Source organism: Ochotona princeps, chromosome 5 (genome assembly GCF_030435755.1).
Source record: "Ochotona princeps isolate mOchPri1 chromosome 5, mOchPri1.hap1, whole genome shotgun sequence".
Classification (NCBI taxonomy): Eukaryota; Metazoa; Chordata; class Mammalia; order Lagomorpha; family Ochotonidae; genus Ochotona; species Ochotona princeps.
Genome location: NC_080836.1, coordinates 73,851,272 through 73,870,542, shown reverse-complemented (window position 1 = coordinate 73,870,542; position 19,271 = coordinate 73,851,272). Strand labels below are relative to the sequence as shown.

At 34.7% G+C, this 19,271-nt stretch overlaps 1 long non-coding RNA gene across 1 annotated transcript; it reads right to left on the bottom strand.

Annotated features, from left to right (window-relative positions):
• Positions 1–651: 651 nt before the first annotated feature.
• Positions 652–16,866, bottom strand: LOC131480319 (uncharacterized). The gene is made up of 3 exons (XR_009245411.1): positions 16,789–16,866; positions 15,020–15,161; positions 652–697 (listed from the first exon to the last, which is right to left on the bottom strand). It is a non-coding gene; the product is annotated as an uncharacterized LOC131480319 (long non-coding RNA).
• Positions 16,867–19,271: the final 2,405 nt, after the last annotated feature.

Sequence of the window (19,271 nt, the reverse complement as noted above, 5' to 3'; positions counted from 1 at the left end):
AAGTACAGACCCAGTAAAAATAAAGAAATCTCTGCGGCCAGATGACATCAGTATTTAAGAACAGATAAAAGCAATCGATAAAAATCCTTACAGAAAATTTCAAGGTTATATATTCTGCTCTTTAGTTTATGAAGCCAACATAACTTTATTTTCAATTTGTAACAAAGATAATAAGTAGAAACAAATTAGAAATCTATTTCAAAACTAACCAAATTATAAATTTATTTCAAAAATCAACCAAAACTGAAAACACCTCAACAACCTACTAGCAATCCAAACACAAAAATGCTAAAAAAATCATATGTCATGAATAAATTGGCATTGATCCAGTAACCTAATTTTAGCTTAACTCTTATTAAAAAATCTAATAAAGTGAATTACCACATTTAGAAAGTGATAATTTTCAAAACACTAACATGATTTAAATAACAAAGTTCAATACTCATTGAAAATCATATTTAAATACCTTAGAAAACTAAGAAAAATACTCTAGAATAGATTTTATACTAAAAGAAAACACAAAATTGTGAAATGCTGAAATTTTTCTATTTGCTGTTAAGAGATGTGGTAAGGATACTCACTGTCTTTTGTCCTACGAAATCTGGTACTTGGGGGCATTGTAGTGATGCACAGTAAGCCACCTCTCACAATGTCTCCATCTCATATGAGAGCCTGTTTGAGTCCCAGCTACCTCAACCTATTCAATAAAACAAGAGAACAAAAATTACAATTGGGTAGGATCATACCGGGATTATTCCAAAAAGACTTGATTTATTAACAGGAAATGTGATTTACTAAAAAACAAATCATTAAAATTTGAGTATAGTAACATGAATTTGTGAGTTTAATTGCTCATTCTAGGAATAAAAAATTGAAATGAATATTTTACAATTTATGTGTTTTTATTGGAAAGACAGCTTTATAGTGATAAGGAGAAACAGAGACAAAAATCTTCCCTCTGCTGCTTCTCTCCCCAAGTGTCTGCAACAGTCAGCACTGAGCCAATGCTATATATTTAACTTCTTTCAGGTCTTCCATGTGGGTGCAGGGTCCCAAGGCTTTGGGCCAATATCTACTGCTTTCCCAGCTTACAAGCAGGGAGCTGGATGAGAAGTAGAGCAGCAAGGACATGGATTGGCACCCAAATGGGATCCCAGTGTCTGCAAGTTGAGGATTTAGCCACTGAGCCATCGTGCCAGGCCCAATAGAGGAAACATTTAAAAGACACCCTGGATAATAGCATCACATACCGAAATTTTCAAAGTAACTTTAATGAAGGATAACTGATACACAGAAAACTATAAAACATCCAAGAAAAAAATAGCTAAACATATAGGAAAATATTGAATTCATTTAAGTATGATTTTAAAATATGAATTTCTCAAAAGTTTTTCAGATACAATCAATTAACTCAAAGTTATTGTTTATCTATTTATTCTTTCTCTCTTCACCATCTTGTTTTTCTTGCCTGCTTCTCCTATTTTCTTTCTCTTTCTTTCTTTCCTTCTTTCTTTCTTTCTTTCTTCTCTCCCTCGCTCCCTTTCTCCATTGTAGAACTCCCCACGCTGCTTCAAGATTTATATAGACATTTGAAGGATTGAGAATAGTCAATATATTCTTAAAGAACAAGGAAGTGGGAGGATCTACCTTAAAATAACTTACAAATTCACAAATACATCACAAAAGGAATGTTACAGAGACAAAATAAATCAAGAAAGTAAAAAACGCCCAACATCTATGATTGTTTGTGCATTAAATATATCACTTTGGTATACAGGGAAAACAAAATTCTTACAATAAGTGACTTTAATACAAATGATTGTGAATTAAAGGAGAAACAGAGATGAGCCTATATCTTATTAAGAACCATTTACAAAAATGTTATAAACCCGGTGCCAGTGCTATGACTTAGTAGGTGAAACCATAGCTTGTATTACCAGTATCCAAAGAAGGCACAGGTTCTAGTCCAGGGCATTCAACTTCCAACCCAGTTCCATGCTGATGTGCTTGAGAATAATAATGTGCTGGAGAGCAGTGAAATATGTCCTATTCCTTGGGCCCCTGCACCCAGGTGGGAGACCCAGAAGAAACCCCTGCTTTCTGGCTTTGCATTGGCTCAATTCTGGTAGTTGTAGTCTTCTGGAGATTGAGAAAGCAGATGGAAGACTCTCTCTCCCTCTCTGAAATTTTGTCTTTCTAATAAAAATAATATATCCTTGAAAAACATAAATAAAATGGGAAATGTAAAACAGTAAACCTGAAATCAGCTAGATAATATTTTCATGATCTTGAGTTGTGAAATATTTGAAGTCATACATAAAGAATATAAATCTAAAGGAAAAGGCTAATAAATTTGTCTTCATTAAAATTATTAAAATGATCCTTCAAAAATTTGTGGAACATAATATTAAAAGGTAATGTGGGTTCTTCATGAATGCTTTGCAGTTCTTTTTTTTCATCAAAAATCATTAAGATATATAAAAAAGTAAGAAACAACATTTGAAAGTATTTTGACTTCGTATGATCAGAAAAAGTAATATCCAGAAGAGACAGAGGAAAGTTTCACAATCAATAAGCTAGAATTAATATGTTTATAGCTAAGTGGGATGAAAGAATTAAATGAAGAGAAAGACATATCATGAAAAGATACATAAATGACCAGCAAAAATAGAAAGCTGTTTAACTTCATTAAAGTATTATGAATAAAATCTACCATTGATTGTCATTGAGAAAGAATTTCAAGAATAACTAAAAATGACAGGACTGATAACATGAAGTTTCAATAATCAAAGAAAATTACAATAATGGCTACTGCTGAATGTATCATTTTTTTTTTTTAAATAATCTTACTTAGTTGATTAAGGCACTAAGGGTCAAGGGTTAGAGGAAAGTGGGTAAGACCATTATTTCCACACTAACATTTTTTTTTTCTGTATCTGGGGTCAGGGGAAAAACAAAGGGAAAAGCCCCCACCCAGCCTCCCACCCATCCCAAGTCCCCAATGTGGGGCATGCTCCGAGGGTCCTGCTCAAGCAGGTTTGATAGTCCAGCAGTTCTGAATTGCTGCCAATCTCGCTGTTCAATCACGATGAAATCTCTTCAGAATCCACTGGCTGACATAGTGTCTTCATTTTTGGGGTTCTGAGATCAGCAGTTCAGTTGGAGGAATCCCACAAAAAAGCTTTGTCTCAGGTGATCCCAAACCTGATTCTTGTGTGTGCTTGCCAGAACAGGGTCCGGCACAGTCTGTTGCCCCAATCATCTTATGCACATGCTGGTCGTTGGCAATTGCTGGGTCACTTCTGTTTTCAGCCCTGTGTTCCATATGAACCAATGGGCATTATGGTCCAGCCCGATCCTGCCCACTTCATAGTCGGCTCTCACGCAAACCAGTGGGAGCTGCAGCTTCGTTGGGATGATTCCCCATAACCCCCAGCAGGCCTGCCCCCTACCCTGGATCCCATGCATGTGTAACTTTTTGCTTTGAAAAAATAATTGGCATTGTCTACAAAATTGAACATATGCATATCCTATGAGTCATCTATTTTCCACACTCACAGGCAAGAATGACAAACCAATGTTGTTTATAATAGTACAAAACTAGAACTCAGATATTTTTACTTTGAATGCAGAATGATAAACCTTTTGGAAGAATTACACACACACACACACACACACACACACACACAAAATGTGACCCAATTCTACTTGTAGCTACTTATCCCCCAAAATGGACATATACGTTTACCAAAAAACTACATAATATTCAGAGCCAAAAATATTGGAAATCTGTTCCCTTTATATTTATATAAATTATTTAAATCTTACAATAATACCCAAACAAAACTAAATTAAACAAAAGGAGAAGTTCCTAATAAATTTCATATGAGATGACTTATACTAATGGCTTGATTTTTGTGACAGTTAAACAAAGCTTGTCAGCTGTATCAAAAATAAACATAATAGGTACATGCTGGGGAAAAAGGAAAGAAGACAGTTTGAAGAAGCACATGAAGTTGGATTCTTAGAGTCATCTTAAAGTTCTAATTTTCACCTGGATGCTGTTCACAGACATTTAACTTGTGTTAATTCACTGAATTCTGCAATATAATTTCTGGGATTATGTGTATTACAATATTCTTTTCTAAAGTATTTATTTTTATTGCAAAGTAATAAAATACAGAGAAAGAGGAGAGATGGAGAGGAAGATCTTCTGTCTTTTCATTCATTCCCCAAGTGGATGAAACGGGCGGAGCTGAGCTGATCTGAAGCCAGGGTCCAGAACCTCTTCTGAGTCTCCCACAAGGGTGCATGGTCCCAAGGCTTTGGGTCATCCTCGACTGCTTTCCAGGCCACAAGCAGGGAGCTGGATGGGAAGTGGGGCTGCCGTGATTAGAACCGGCACCCATATGGCATCACTTCTTGTCCAAGGCAAGGACTTTGGTTGCTAGGCTACCACGCTCTATGATATTCTTTAATAAAATAATTTATTGTATTTAAAATAAAAATACAATAAAAGATTTTAATACTTCTGTGTATCAGAAAGGAAAATCTGCTGGACGACAGCAGTCTCAGAGTCTTTACACCCAGAGGACAATTAAGATGTGATACGCAAGACTCCCACAAAAGAAAAAAAGCATGCTAACTAAAAATTTATTCAGTGAATCCATCCTTTAAAACTGAAAGATAGGGTCAATGCTGTGTCTTATGTTGTGCCTCTACCTGCTGTGCCAGCGTCCCATGTGGAGGACAGTTCAAATACTGGTTGTGCCATTTTTGATCTAGCTTTCTGCTAATGCATCTGTGGCAATAGCAGAAGATGGTACAAATCCTTGGGCACTGCATCTGTGCGGGAGTCCTAAAAGAAGCTCTAGTGTCCGGGCTTCAGAGGGGTCCAGTTCTTTGTGAATCTGCCTTTCAAATAAAAATAAGTCTTCACAACAAACAAAAAAAGCAGAGTGAAATTGTGTTTTCCAGACAAGTAAAGTCTCAGAGAATTCATCACCAAATGAAAATCCCTTCAAGAAACCTTGAAAGGAATCCTACATAGAAGTGAAAGGACCATAACCATTGTAAATATACATGAAAGTGCAAAATGGGCTAACAGCACAGACACAAACAGGATACAGCATCAAACCTCATCTTGGCAGAGAACTACCAAGACAGAAGTAAATCTAGTAAGAAACCAAGATAGTATTTTCGAAATTAGTAACTAACCAAAAGTGATGGAAGCTAGTGCTGGATTCAATCCTTGTCAAAAATATAAATTGACCAAATAGATTTTTTAAAAGAGCAAGACTTGACTATGTTGCCTGAAAAAAGTCACTTCACAAGTAAAGATACACATACAATTAAGCAAAGTAATAGAAAAAGATACCTCAATCAATGGGAACCAAAACGGCATTCATGAAGAGAAAAGAACATATTTTAACAACCTATACTAATAGATAATTTTATATTGATAAAAGATCTACTTATCAAGAATATCTAAAATTATAAATACACAATTACATATTTTACACATAACATTTAATCTGCCAAATATATAAAGCAGGCATTTTTAGTGTCTTAAATAAAAGATAGATTCTAGTATAATGATAGTTGGGACTCAACATCTCACTGTCCTCAATCAACAGATGGTTCAGACAGAAAATCAGCAAACACGTAACACAGTAGAACCATATCAGCAAATGGGCCCAACAAGAATTTATACAACATTTCATCCAGCAATTGCCAAATAAACATTCTTCTCATTAGTACATGGATCACTTTCTAGGCAGGACAATACATTAGGCCATAGATCAAGTCTCAGTATATTTTTAAATACTGAAATCAGATACCTCAGAATGGCTGTTATCAAAAATTTAAAAAGTAACAACTGTTAATAAGAATGTGGAGAAAAGGAGGATTCTTATAGCTTGCAGAATTTAAAATACTACAACCAATATAGAAAACAATATGGAGACTCTGAAACCTAGAAATAGAATTTAGATATGATTTAGTAGTCCTAATGCTGTGTGTGTGTGTACTCATTCCCCCAAAAATGAAATTGTTGTATAAGAGATAGCTGCAGGACCATGTTCATTGCAGCATCATTTACAACAGCCAATATAAGATATCAGCAGAATAAAGAAAATATAGTATAGCTGTATATAAATATACATCTATTTGTATATACATACAATAGAATATTGTTCACACATAAACAAAAATTAAATTTGGTAATTTGCAGGAAAATGGATGGAGCTGGAGGACATTATGTTAAGTGAAATAAACCAGACACAGTAAGACAAATACTGTAGATACTCCTTCATCTGTGGAAGCTAAAATCCTATCTCTAAATATAGGATGGAATTTGGTAGAGATTGGAAGAAACACAGGAATGAAAGGATATTGAAAATAGGTCCCAAAACAGTTGGAAAGATTATACAGCCTATTAAGGGAATTATGGCTCACATTTTATAATTTTTAAACAAAAAGGAGTTTCAAGACTTCTGTCATAAAGTATCCACAAAGAGAAAGAAATGCTGACTACTGTAATTTGACAAGTACATATAATATATATGGACAGAAATGTTGCATTGTGTGCTATAAACTTGCAACTTGTTAATTTTTAAAACGCTCATATTACAAGGGAAATATTGACAGATTTGACTTTTAAGTTGAAAATTTAACTTACTAAAAGAACATTAATAGTCAATAAAAGTGACAAAACGAAAAACAATATTTGCAACAATACAAGTTTCTTGAAATTCAAATTTTAAAAAAGAATTCCTTCAAATTTATAATAGGAAGGAAAACAGCCCCAGAGCAGAAAGACAAAAAACTTCGTGTGTTCACTAAAGAAATATAAATGAGCAGTAAACATATTAAATGATGTTCAAAATGATTAGTGATCAGAAGAATACAAGATAAAACCAAAAAACCACCATATCATACCATCTCATACACACCAGAATGGCTAAAATTAAGAAAATTAAAAACCACAGAGTTAGTATTACTGCTTTTTTTCCTTTGCCTCAGGCTGCAATATGCTTGGCACAGCACTGTTACTAAATCCGTCTTTATTTAAAATTTTGATATTTTGCACATCATGAATTTTTCCATCATTTTTATTGAAAAAACATTTTATTACAGTATAATTTGTTAATTTTTGAATTTTTTATGCCCATCTAGATGTTTTAGCCAACATGAATACCTCATTTACCTAACCCTAATCTCAGTTCTTCTGGCAGGGATATGTTGGCAAGCACAGACTTAAAGGAACACCATTTACAAAGCAAATTTATAGTTTTCACTTGTGGAATACTCTGGTTAGTGGTACATTCAGACTGTAATTACAGAATGGACTAAAATTATGTTAGTGCAAAATTTAGAGAAAGAAAGGAAGCATGATGCAGACAAAGATGGAAAAAAGGAGGGAGGGAAGTAATGTATTCTTAGAACTGTACCTATGAGACACATGAAATCTGTTCTCCCTATATTAATCATTTTTAAGGATATTAAGTTCCTTCTGGAAGAAAAATATAAAATAGAAGGGCATATCCCTCAAGTAATTAGAACTATAGAATAACTTAACAAAATGTGGTTATTTTAAAAACAAAATAACAATGTTTATGTCAAAATTATGGAGTGATACTAAAAGTAAGATGGCAGAGTAAAATAAATTGATTTTAGAAACAAAGTAACTTCATTGAGAAGCTATTGACAAAAGAGAAACAGATTAGGCAAGTGAAAAAATATAGACAAATCTAAAAGACATGAGTGAGCTGACTGAATTTAGAAAAAAAAAAACAATAAAAGCTATAACAGTAGAAATGCTAATCTGTCCAGGGATGCATCGTTGCTCTATTGTTAGTTTGTTAACTTAGTAAATCATATCGATTGGCTCTCAGATTTTAACGTATCATATCATCCTTTAATAAACTCCACTTGGTCATGATATCTTTATTTAATTTATAAAACTTCATTTCAAAATTTAGGTCCAAATTTCTCATCTGTGAATTCTTTATATGTTCTTATTTTTGTTTCAAGCCAATGCTAGCTTCACATATGAGTTGGAAATAATACCCACTTCACAAGTTTCTGGAAGACTTTGATATTTATATGTTCTTTCTTCTTAAATAGATGAGAAAATTTACCAGTAAACTCCTAAATACTTGAACTGTCTTTGGAGAGATTATTAAACCATTAAATTTACTTACTGGCTATAGACTTACTCATATTATCTATTTCTTTTTAAATGAGCTTTGACACTTAGTGACTTTCATGGAACTTGTGCATCTAAAGTTTCAAATTATTGACATATTATACATATTATTTCCTTATTATATTTTGGTACTGTATATCATTTCATTCCCTTGTTTTGGATACTAATAGCTTATTCTTCACCATTTTAATCCTGGTGAGTCAAGACAGACCTTTATAATTGTTACTGACATCAATCAGATTTTGGATTAATTGATCTTCTTTTTCACTATTCTTTGTCTGTTTTTATTGAATATGTATTATTGCATGCATTCTGCTTACATTAGCTTCAATTTATCCCCATCTTTAATAACTTGAATTTGAATCATTGCAGTATTTATAAGTCAAGATACGCCAGAAGATACACAAATACTTGGAGACTGATCAACATGCTCCTCAATGAACACTGTTTTATAGAAGGAATTAAAGAGAAATTTTTTTAAAAATTGCCTGAAATGAATGAAGACATCAAAAAATAAGACACAGTCAAGGAAGTGTTGAGGAAAATTTGTTGCAATTAATTCCTATGTTAAAAAAAAAAAAACTAGAAAGGCACCAGGAAAATGGGCTAAACATACTTCTGAAGGGGCGAGAAAAAACAGCAAAATATCTCATGAATAACAGAAAAAGAAATAATCAAGATAAGGGAGGAAATAAGCCAAATAGAGATCAAAGAAGTAACACAAAGACAAATGAATCAAGGAGCTCATTTTTTGAGAAACTCAATAAAATAGGTTACCCACTAGTACAACCAATCAAAGAAAAAGAAAAAAGAGGGCAACTTCACAGAGAAATCAGAAGCTGCGAAGAATAGATTTCTGAATACATACAGATAAACAGAAGACTAGATTTCTGGATACAAACAGTAAAAACTAGAAGCTTTTTTACTGCGATCTGAAACTAGACAAGAATATCTACTTTCACCACTGTTATTCAACGTAGTATTCAAAGTCCCCCTAGAGATTTTAGGTAAGAAAGAGAAATTAAAGGACTTCAAATTGGAAATGAGGAATTAAAATCGTCCCTGTCCATAGATGACATGATTCTATACACAGGAAAATTAAAAAAAAAAAAAACTCCATCAAGAGACTAAGGGAACTCGTAAGAGTTGAGCAGGGTAGCAGAGTACAAAGTCAATGAACATAAATCGGACACCCTAATATACACAAACAACTCCATGCTGAGAAAGCACTTGTTAGCACAGTTCCCTTTAAAATAATGGAGAATAACCTTAAATATCTTGGAATAAACAAAAATTCCTGTGATTAAAATTGAAAAACACTAAAGAAAAAAAGAAACAGAAAAAAATGAATCAAAAAATGGAGAAATTACAATGTTCTTGGGTCAGTAGAATCAACATCATTAAAATGTCCAGCTTATGAAGTAATCCATAGGTTCAATGTGATCACAAAATCCCAACATTATTCTCATGAAATAAAAATGATGCACATAAGAGACCACTAATAGCCAAAATTATCCTGAAGATTAAAAATCAAACTGGAGAAATCACAATTCCAAACCTCAAGACACACTCCATGACCATGGTATCGTAATTAAAAGTCTGGTAGTGGTACAGAAAGAGAGATGATCAATGGAACGAACTAGAAAAGCCAGAAGTAATCCCACACATGTACAGCCAACTAACTTTTGATAAGAGAAGAGAAAATAATCCAGAGTAAACTTTTGGTCTCTTCAACATATGTCATTTTGGCCATTGAATAACAACCTGCAAAAGAAGCAAGATCGAGACCTGCTACCTTATGCAAAAATCAGCTCTAAATGGATCAGCGACGTAATTCTGTACCCAGAAACTATCACCAAAAGCACAAGCAGCTAAATGAAAATAAACAAATGGGACTAAATCAAATGAAGAAGCTTCTGTACAGAAAAAGAAATGATTAACAAAGTGAAAAGCACCAACAAAGTGGGAAAACTCTACTATGTACATTTTTGATATTCACTTAGCCATGTATGTTCATTTTGTATATATTCCAGTGCTATTTTTTCTAGTTAACTAATCCTGTCTCCTTCATGTATGATCTTCTATTAATTCCATCTATTATCATTTTCATTTTAGACATTGCGAATTTCATCTCCTTCCATGACTTTAGGTTTAGAACATGTGAAATTATAATGAATGAAATTGGAGAACACAGAATCCATACTCAGAATTCTGTTATTTTTTTTCTGCTTATATCAATATATGTTATCGATTCTGGGTTTATTTCAATTTTGTAATTTTGTTTCCAAAGCAGGTTACAGTATATCCAACTTTCTGTCACTATAACAAATATTTGAAATAAGGTACTTATAAAAGTGACTACAGAATGCTTTGGGAACATAAGTTAACGATAAGGAGAAACAGTCTGGACCCTCCCCTCTTCTCCTAGGAACAGAATAACCTTAAGTACTTACACTCTGTATATCTATCCAAAACCCCCTAAGATACAAAACTCATGGTAGCCTGCCTTCTGAGGTTTCTCAGATACAGTACAAGTGGGACACAAGGAGGCAAAGTCCATCTACTAGCCCAGGGAGCTTTCCTGAGTCTTGATGGCGTGCCAAGCATGTATCCTGGGCTTTTGCAGTCCCTTGCTGCCTCTCTATAAGTAATTAAGACTTGCAATTCATTAACAATTTGTCTTGTCAGAATCATTCCAAGGACTGAAAGTCCGGCCCAAGATGGAGTGAAAGAAGTATTAACCAGTGCACAATGAACCTGCACTACGCTTTGCTCTGACACAGTTTGGTTTTTGGAGTGATAAATCAACCCTCTGCCTGTATTATAGGTTTGGCTACCAGCATCCCAGGGTCAGGTTGGAAATGGAGATTCAATCTCATAATTCAGTATAAGGGATTCATCTTATTTTTAAAGCAGCATCTCATTCTAATCTCTATTCCTAGGGACACCCAACGCCAGAGCCTCTGTATAAAATACACCTCCATTTGTCTTCTGCAGGTACATGAAAAGAAATATGGTGTTCTAAGTGCTACTGATACAGACTGTAAATCAGCAATTCTATTTTCGGTTCTACTTCCTATCGTAGGTCTCTTCAGTATGTGAGCCTTCATTTACTGTTCGTTTCAAGTACTGTCCAATGCAAATTTTCCTGTTTCTCATTGGATTCTGTCTGTATGGCATGTGGCATACTGTTCTGTTCCACCTTACCTTACCTCACCTTTCCTGATTTTGTTTACTTCTCTAGTTTTCTGTTTGTTGTTTTCACTTTTTTGTATGTATTACTGTAATTTTGGGGCAGTTTGGGGGAAAAAGGCATATTTTCTTCAAGCTTTTATATTTAAATTCAAATAACCTCTGAAGAATAGAAAAGAATATTTCTTGATGTGCAAAATCCCAATTATTAGGGCAATGGGCCAACAGATGCCTAGGGAATTAAGAAGGGAAAAAGCAGCTAATGGGCATGTGGCACATTCACATCTCTGTGCATGCACATGCCTATTACAAAATAAATTGTGATTAAAGGAGAGGTTTATATTTAATCACAATATTGCAATTGCACATTGCTTTCTTTAGTTCGCTATTCTAATTTAAGCATATATAATTGTGGATATATGTTCCCATCCATGGTTCCACAGAATTCTGGTCAGCTGGATCCTTGCCTGAGTAGGAGAGTACATTTGCCATCTTTTCCTCAAATGGTTCATGGCCAAGTTACCTCTATTGACAGAAAAATGAACAGGATAAAAATATAAAAATAAGTTTAGTATAGGTTTGATAGAACATAGGAGCCTTCGGAAATGAAGTTCAGAAGAAATGGAGAAACTTGCCTTTGTAATTTTGCTGCAATGTTGGGAAGCTTGGAAGGGAATAAGAAGAAAACGAAAAAAGAGGACGATAAGAGCCCTCCCATATTTCAGTTCTCCAAATGCCCCAAAAGTGTTGGTGTAGGCTAAAGCCAGAATCAAGAACACATCCACGTTGTTCCACCAGAATCCAGGTATGCTAGTCACCACTACTGCCTCCTAGTGTCTAAATGAGCAGAAGGCAGGAACCAGGACCCAGAATGCAGGATTTGGGCATCTTAACTGGGGCCTAAATAAGTAAGCTAATTCTGAATCAGACATGAGTGTCTTTACTGATGAAAGCAGAATAGTCATGATTAGGCAAAAGAAATACAATCTGAGACAATAGTTGGTGGAAACTGAACAAAGCCCTTTTGTTCAGCTTCTTTGTGAATACATGTCTTCAGAGATAAGGATATTTAGTTCTTCTCTTCGGGTGTAAAGACAGCATCTCTGGAATAAGTGTCATACATGATCTATTCAGGGGAAGGCCAATTAGGTTTTGCAATCTTCTAGAGGTATTAAGACAAAAGGAAACAGAAAAGTTGTCCTCATGCTTTTGTTTCAAATATGCCAAGTTGTCATCTTTAGGGGCAGCATGTCTAATCTTTTTCACATACCTACTTTTGGATATAGCAGACATGCAAGCATGGTGGAAGTTTCCTAGACAGAAGGATTGTTTCCAGGATAATCATGTGACTCCAGCAAACCCAGTAAGACAGGGGTAAATTTTTGTTGTAATTGATGTAAAGCCAGGTGCCAGTTCCTGCTGGACTGGGGAGGACCTACAATCTGGAGAGGCCGTAGACACACACAGCAATCACTGCCAGCCAGAGAACAAACATTTTTGCAGGGGAAGAGAAGCAGGGTCTTGAAACAAAAATCACTGTATCCAATAAAGTCTAAGCCATATTGTCCCTAGACTGTTCAGTTATTTCCCAATAAACTCTTGGATTGAATTTCCTATTACTGGCATCCAAATGAATCCTAACTAATTCATAATGTTTTTTCTGAGGAAGCTTCCAAGCTTGTCAAAGCAAAATTATTTTGAATGGACTAAAAAAGAAGAAAATATTAAAGCAGACATAACCAGACTATACAGAAGTAATAACATTAAAATAAATTTTAAATAGGAATAAATAAGCACATAGTAGTGGCTATTAAAATTTTCACAAAATGAGATTTGATGACCTGGCTAACAACTGGCCAAGAGAATAGGAAGAGAGCAGGAAAAACAACCTGACTGCTAACACCAGTCTTCCAGGATTTGTGGTACACAGCACTGATATTGAAACTGGGGAGTGGGAGCCAACGTGGTGGTTCATCAGCCTAATCCTCCACGCTGTAGCATCCCATGTGGGTGCTGGTTCACGTCCTACCTGCTCCATTTCTAATCCAAGCTTCTACTTACAGACATGGAAAGCAGCAGATGGTGGCTCAAGTCATGGCACCCCGCACCCATGTGGGAGATCCAGGAGAACATCCTGGCTCCAACTTTTGAACAGTTCAGATGTTGCAGCCATTTGGGGAATGAACCAGTAGATGGAACACCTTCTTTGTCTGTCTGTAAAATCAATCTTTTGAAAAACTGAGCAAAATTAGATGTGACTGGAAGATGAAGAAACATTTGGACAGGATATGAGAACAAATTGTTAAGAGATTATGCCTTAAGCCAGGATAACATCAATAGAAATAAGTTAGGATAGAATAAATCTGAACTCTCATATTTTTCTTGTGGACAAAATGGAGGTATGAGCCCAGAAAATATTACTTAAAAACAACAGAAAAAAACACTTCTTATCTAGAATTCACTAACATGATAGTTTAGGATTCACACAATTTTTTCATGAAAATGAATTTTATCACAGATCTACATGGACATGGATGATTCATATAGCAATCTCTATGACAATATACCAAGTGCAATCAAAGGAATTAGGGCAATAGGATTCATACTCGCAACCACTCATTGTACTTCAGATGCTATACATCCAGGGCTACAAATACGTGGACTCTCTTAAAATTACTTCACACTACAATAACAGTAGGATAGCATGATAGAATCAAAATCTGAGAGCCTATACATGATTTTAACAATGTCCCATGCCAGATATAATGCTAACAGTGTTAAAATGATTTAAAGATTTTGACTTTCACCTCAACAAAATATAATTACGAAACTGCCTCCACCAGAAAAATTAATGATACTCTGAATTGACCAAAACACATTTGAAACACCCTGTATGATTTTTGAAGCTATGACTTAATAGTCAATTTTGTTTTTTTTTAATGTTCAGACAGATTTACTAAAACTGAACAGTGAGAAAAAGGAAGAAGAATAGGCGCTTCAAGGAGTGCTGCAGCATGAACACAGGTGCACCCTTAAATAAATGGGAATGGCTGCTAAGTAAAATAAAGGTCGTTTGACATTGCTCCAAAATAGGATTCTAGGGCATTGACTTCAGTTCAAGGAACAGCAGACAGCCTGCATTTTGCCACAGTTCTAATTTTATAGAAATAAAATCAGCATTCGGGACAAAAGCAATATATGATCATGGTCACATTAGGTATGAGCAAAACTGAGATCAGAACTCACAGCTCTAAATTTCTAGTTGTGAATTAAACTATTAAAAATAAAATATATAATAGTATCCATGTCTACACCTAATGTGTATATATACATTTAATTTCTAAGTAAACAGGTGCCAGGGAAAAAGGAAGGTAATCTATTTAAATAATTAGTGAAAAATTTGTTAGCTAAGCAAATTTATCCATAGCTGCTAAATCAACAAATTCTATAGACTTATTTCAGTATTCTCTTTTTACAAAATAGAACTCTTACCACTATATCTTGAATAAGGATTGATGTGCAGGTCATAGAAGTATTTGGGGTTTTTTGCTACCATCACTGTATCTTTCTATGCCAAAATCATTATTTTTCTCAAGGATCTTAAGTTGTAGCACTGACCTCCCTCTCAGGCCACTTGTAAGAATTCATCCTTCCAATCTGTTCCTTAGTGGGGGAGTAGCAGCAGTGCAGGGGAAGTGGCCATGACATGGTTCAGAGCGCACACCTACTCAGTTGCCTCCTTGCTGCTGAACATCAGCTGCTGTGTGGGGGAATGAAGCCAAAATTATCACCAGCTGTTTCACAAGCTGTCTTTGCAGAGAGTCACAGAAAAGTTGACTCCCTAGATTCTTGACTGTGTTACTGGAACTCAAGATCCATTTTCAGAAATACACAACACAGAGATGCATAGATGCGATCTCATCATCTTCCAATCTCCACACCAGAACATCCTCTAACTCTCTATCAAACTCTAATCTCTAATCTGTAAAACAGTCACTGACACTAAAGTGAAGGGATTTTCAGCATCTCCATGAACTTTGGTATTTTTTTTTATTAACCAAAACCAACTGGAATTGGTTTTGACATGAGCTACTGTGAGAGAGTAATGAAAACAATTTGAAATGAAACCATTTGAGTTTGTTTGGTGATTCTTTTTTATTTTTTTTTTCTCACTCCAATATTCTATACAAAGAATTACTTTGTTTGGACCAGAGAGCAGTAATTCAGTAAGATTTATGTCAATTACAAAGTCATTTTCCAGAAGTGATTCCATGTATATGGTTTGGAAAAGATTGGAGGACAGAGCTGCAATACGAATGATTTCCTAGGTTTGTAATTGTAATCAACCAAAACAAGAAATTGCATTTATTACGCAGTCCTAAATTCATGCATGCCTCCACATATATTGTTACCCATCCTGTTTTTGCATAATTTGAATAAAATTCCCTAACACTATTTTAATCAATATATAAAATAGCCACTGTTTCGTGTCCATGAAATTTTATGAAAATATGTCACCTGGTCCTTTACAATCAAGAACACTTGGAAATTAAAGCATCTTTAATGAAAGTTCATGTATAAAAGATGACAGTGAAGTAAAATGCAAATGTTGTACCAAAAGTTTATTGAGAAGTCAGAGCTAAAAGAAATGTTAGTAACTCTTAAATTATTTTTCCTTTGAGGGTTTTTCCAAAAGTACTCAAGATATCTCACATGTTTTAGTGCATGACTATTTTCTTGCCAAATCTAGCTTGAAATATTATATTCTAAATATACATGTCACATAATCATGAATATCCTTTTCCTCACTTGAATAAGGTCTGGCCAAGCATTTTCCTGGCAGTTGTTATGTCTATAAGAATATACTAGGATACTATAATGTGAGCCAAAAAATTAGCAGGCTAACTGCCATATAAGAATAAGAAAATACTTATTAGATGAATATTAACAGGCTTTATGAAGCAGTATGCATAACACAGTCATGATTTGACATCAGCCTTTCAAAAGCATTTACTGATAAAAGGAAAAAATGGGGTTAATTTGGCACTGTACCAGTATGAAGTTAATTTACCTCTTTATTTTATCTAATGAGGAAGAGGAAACTTAAACATGCAGAAATAAAAAGGAAAACTATATTCATCTGCACTAGAAACAATTTAAGATTTCATTAAACAAAAATACTTTCTGTTCCTATGCTCATTTCTTTCAGAATGTTGATATTCTGTAGCTGAATATATTTTATTTTTTAGTTGCCTTATAGTACCAGCTAGAATTTTCACTATAATGTAATAAGAATGATAACGGCAGCTATGATTGCCTTTTCCTCAATAGTGGCAGATAGCATTTGGTTTAGCACATATGACAGGTATTTTGTAGATACCACTTACCAAGTTGAAGAAATTTCCTACCATTCCTAGTTTACTAGAAGTTTTTTTCTTTTAAAATCATGAATAGCTACTGAATTCTGCAAAAACATTCCTGCATCAAAGTGATCATACCATGCATTTTTCAGTATCATTAATCTATCAACAAACAGAATTGTATTGGTTGCCCTTCAAAGGTTAACCTAGTTCTACTTATGGGGTAAGCCTACTTGGTCATAATGTGTTATTCTCCTCATATATGCATCATTGGGTTTGAGTTAATATTTTGCATTTATTTTATGGAGGATATTGAACTAGGTTTTGTTTTTATTCATAACGTCTTTTTTCTGGCTTGGGTATCAGGGCAACTCTGGCCTAAAAGAACAAGTTGGAAGGTCTGTCTGCTTGTGTTACTTAAACATTGTTGACTAATTACATAAACTTAGCACTGACATAGAATGGCTTTACCTTATCCCATAGTTAGGGTTTCAAAGGATGCAAGCCAGATGTCAACCAGGTACCAGCACGATGGCTCAGTTGGCTACACCGATATTCCATGTGGGTGACAGTTCCTGTCCTGGTTTCTCCACTGCTTATATAGCTCCCTGCTTTAAGCTTGGGAATACAGTGGAGGATGCCCCAAAGCCTTGGAACTCTGCACCCACATGGGCTACCAGAAAGAAGCTCCTAGCTCCTGGATCTGAATCAACTCAGCTCCTTCTCTCTTTAAATCTCCCTTTCCAGTAAAAATAAGTAAAACTTGTTTAAAAAGATGTCAACCAGTTGTCCTGCTCCTCCCAACCTCTCTCAACTTCCTCTTGCTATTTCCACTTCCTATTCTTTCTTCCCAGTGGGTGTTTTCTTCATCTCCATTGTCTCTTCACACACATATCAGAACTTAACTGAAGACTACACTCCAGATTCCAATCACTCCCTGTGCAACAGTGTTCTCTCCAGGGACTCTGTCTGCCTAACCTCTGACGTAGGCCACTAACATGCTTTCTCCTCTCTATGTAGAAACTATTAGGAATTCAGAGGGTTCTCCATATCTGGATTGCACACTACTCATTCTGTAAGTTAGGATAATTGCAGGCAGGAAAGTTTGGTCAGGTTCACCCTCCACAGTTGCCTGTCCTCCTACATCAAAATACATTTTATTAAATGTTCTATGGTTGTTCTCAGCTTCTTATGACAGGAGGTGTATTGTGTCCCTATTACTCCTCTAGCAAAGATTCTTAATCATCTTTAAAATAGTCTGCAGCGTTCTATTAGGGAAACCAAAGTGTGAAGAAAAAATGGAAAGCCTTTCCTGGTAGCTTCTTCAAATTAAGCTTTTGCTCTAAGAAAATTAATTCTCAGAAATTATTCTTTGGACTCTCAGTTTACAAAATAAAACTCATCACAGTACAATACTCTTTAAATTAGAATTATGAATTATATTAGATAATGAATTAGGAAATTAAATAACTCTTACAATTTTAATTCCATGTTTTCCAAATATAAAAATCTGTATTTGCAATGGTCTACATCATCTTTGATAAAGTCTCACTAGTTTTGTTTGCAATTGATAGCTAATTAATCTACAGCTGACTCAGTGAAAAATGTTCAGAACATAATTTCCAACAATGAAAATGTAGAGAGAGTCTTCAATCTACTCTGAAAGCTACATTACTGAGTTGGGACAAGTATGTTTTAAGCTTTTTTACTTGTTTTTAAGTGTATGGAAGTAAAAATGAGAATGTTGGGTGAATAAACACTGAACACTGGCTGCTAATTTCATCTAATAACCTCAATCAGGTTAGAAGGGATATCTCATTTTCCTTTACATAAAGGAAAATGCCTACTGATAGTGGACTAATACTTATCTTCAGATAATAAATGCAAAGAGTTCAGCAAGAAAATTTGCAAGAATAGAAGAAATGGCATTGTATTAAATCTAAAATAGTAGTATTATCATAAATTACCAAAATACCATAATCCTTACACATGAAATACATCAGCATGACAATAACTAATATTTTTATGTCTAATATAATACGTTATACCTGACTTTCATGATAAGAACTGTTTTGACTTTTTTCCTCTAAAGGTCCTATACATCTGCTACTGCAATTGGGCTATTTTAAGAATACTATCACTTGCTCAGTTTAAAAGTATCTACAATGACATGATGCCAATTTAGCTGAAAACTCATGTTTAACCTGTGAATACTACAGGCACCCATCTGGAAATGTGGACCAGATTTTGGGCACACTGAGAAAGGGGTGAGTATTAAGAATACATTGCTTCATATCTGAGTCCATGGTTTCAATGGGAAGTCAGCTGAATTTTCTCAGGAAACATATGTTAAAGTACCCTGTTCACAGCATGCACCCTGGGGCCTAAATATGTTTTCTGGTTGATTGTAAGCAAAGGAAGCATTAAATACTATTGATGGTGATGAAGTAATCAAAACTAACATTTACCATGATCTTTAGCATTTTTATTATAGAATTCATTACCTAATA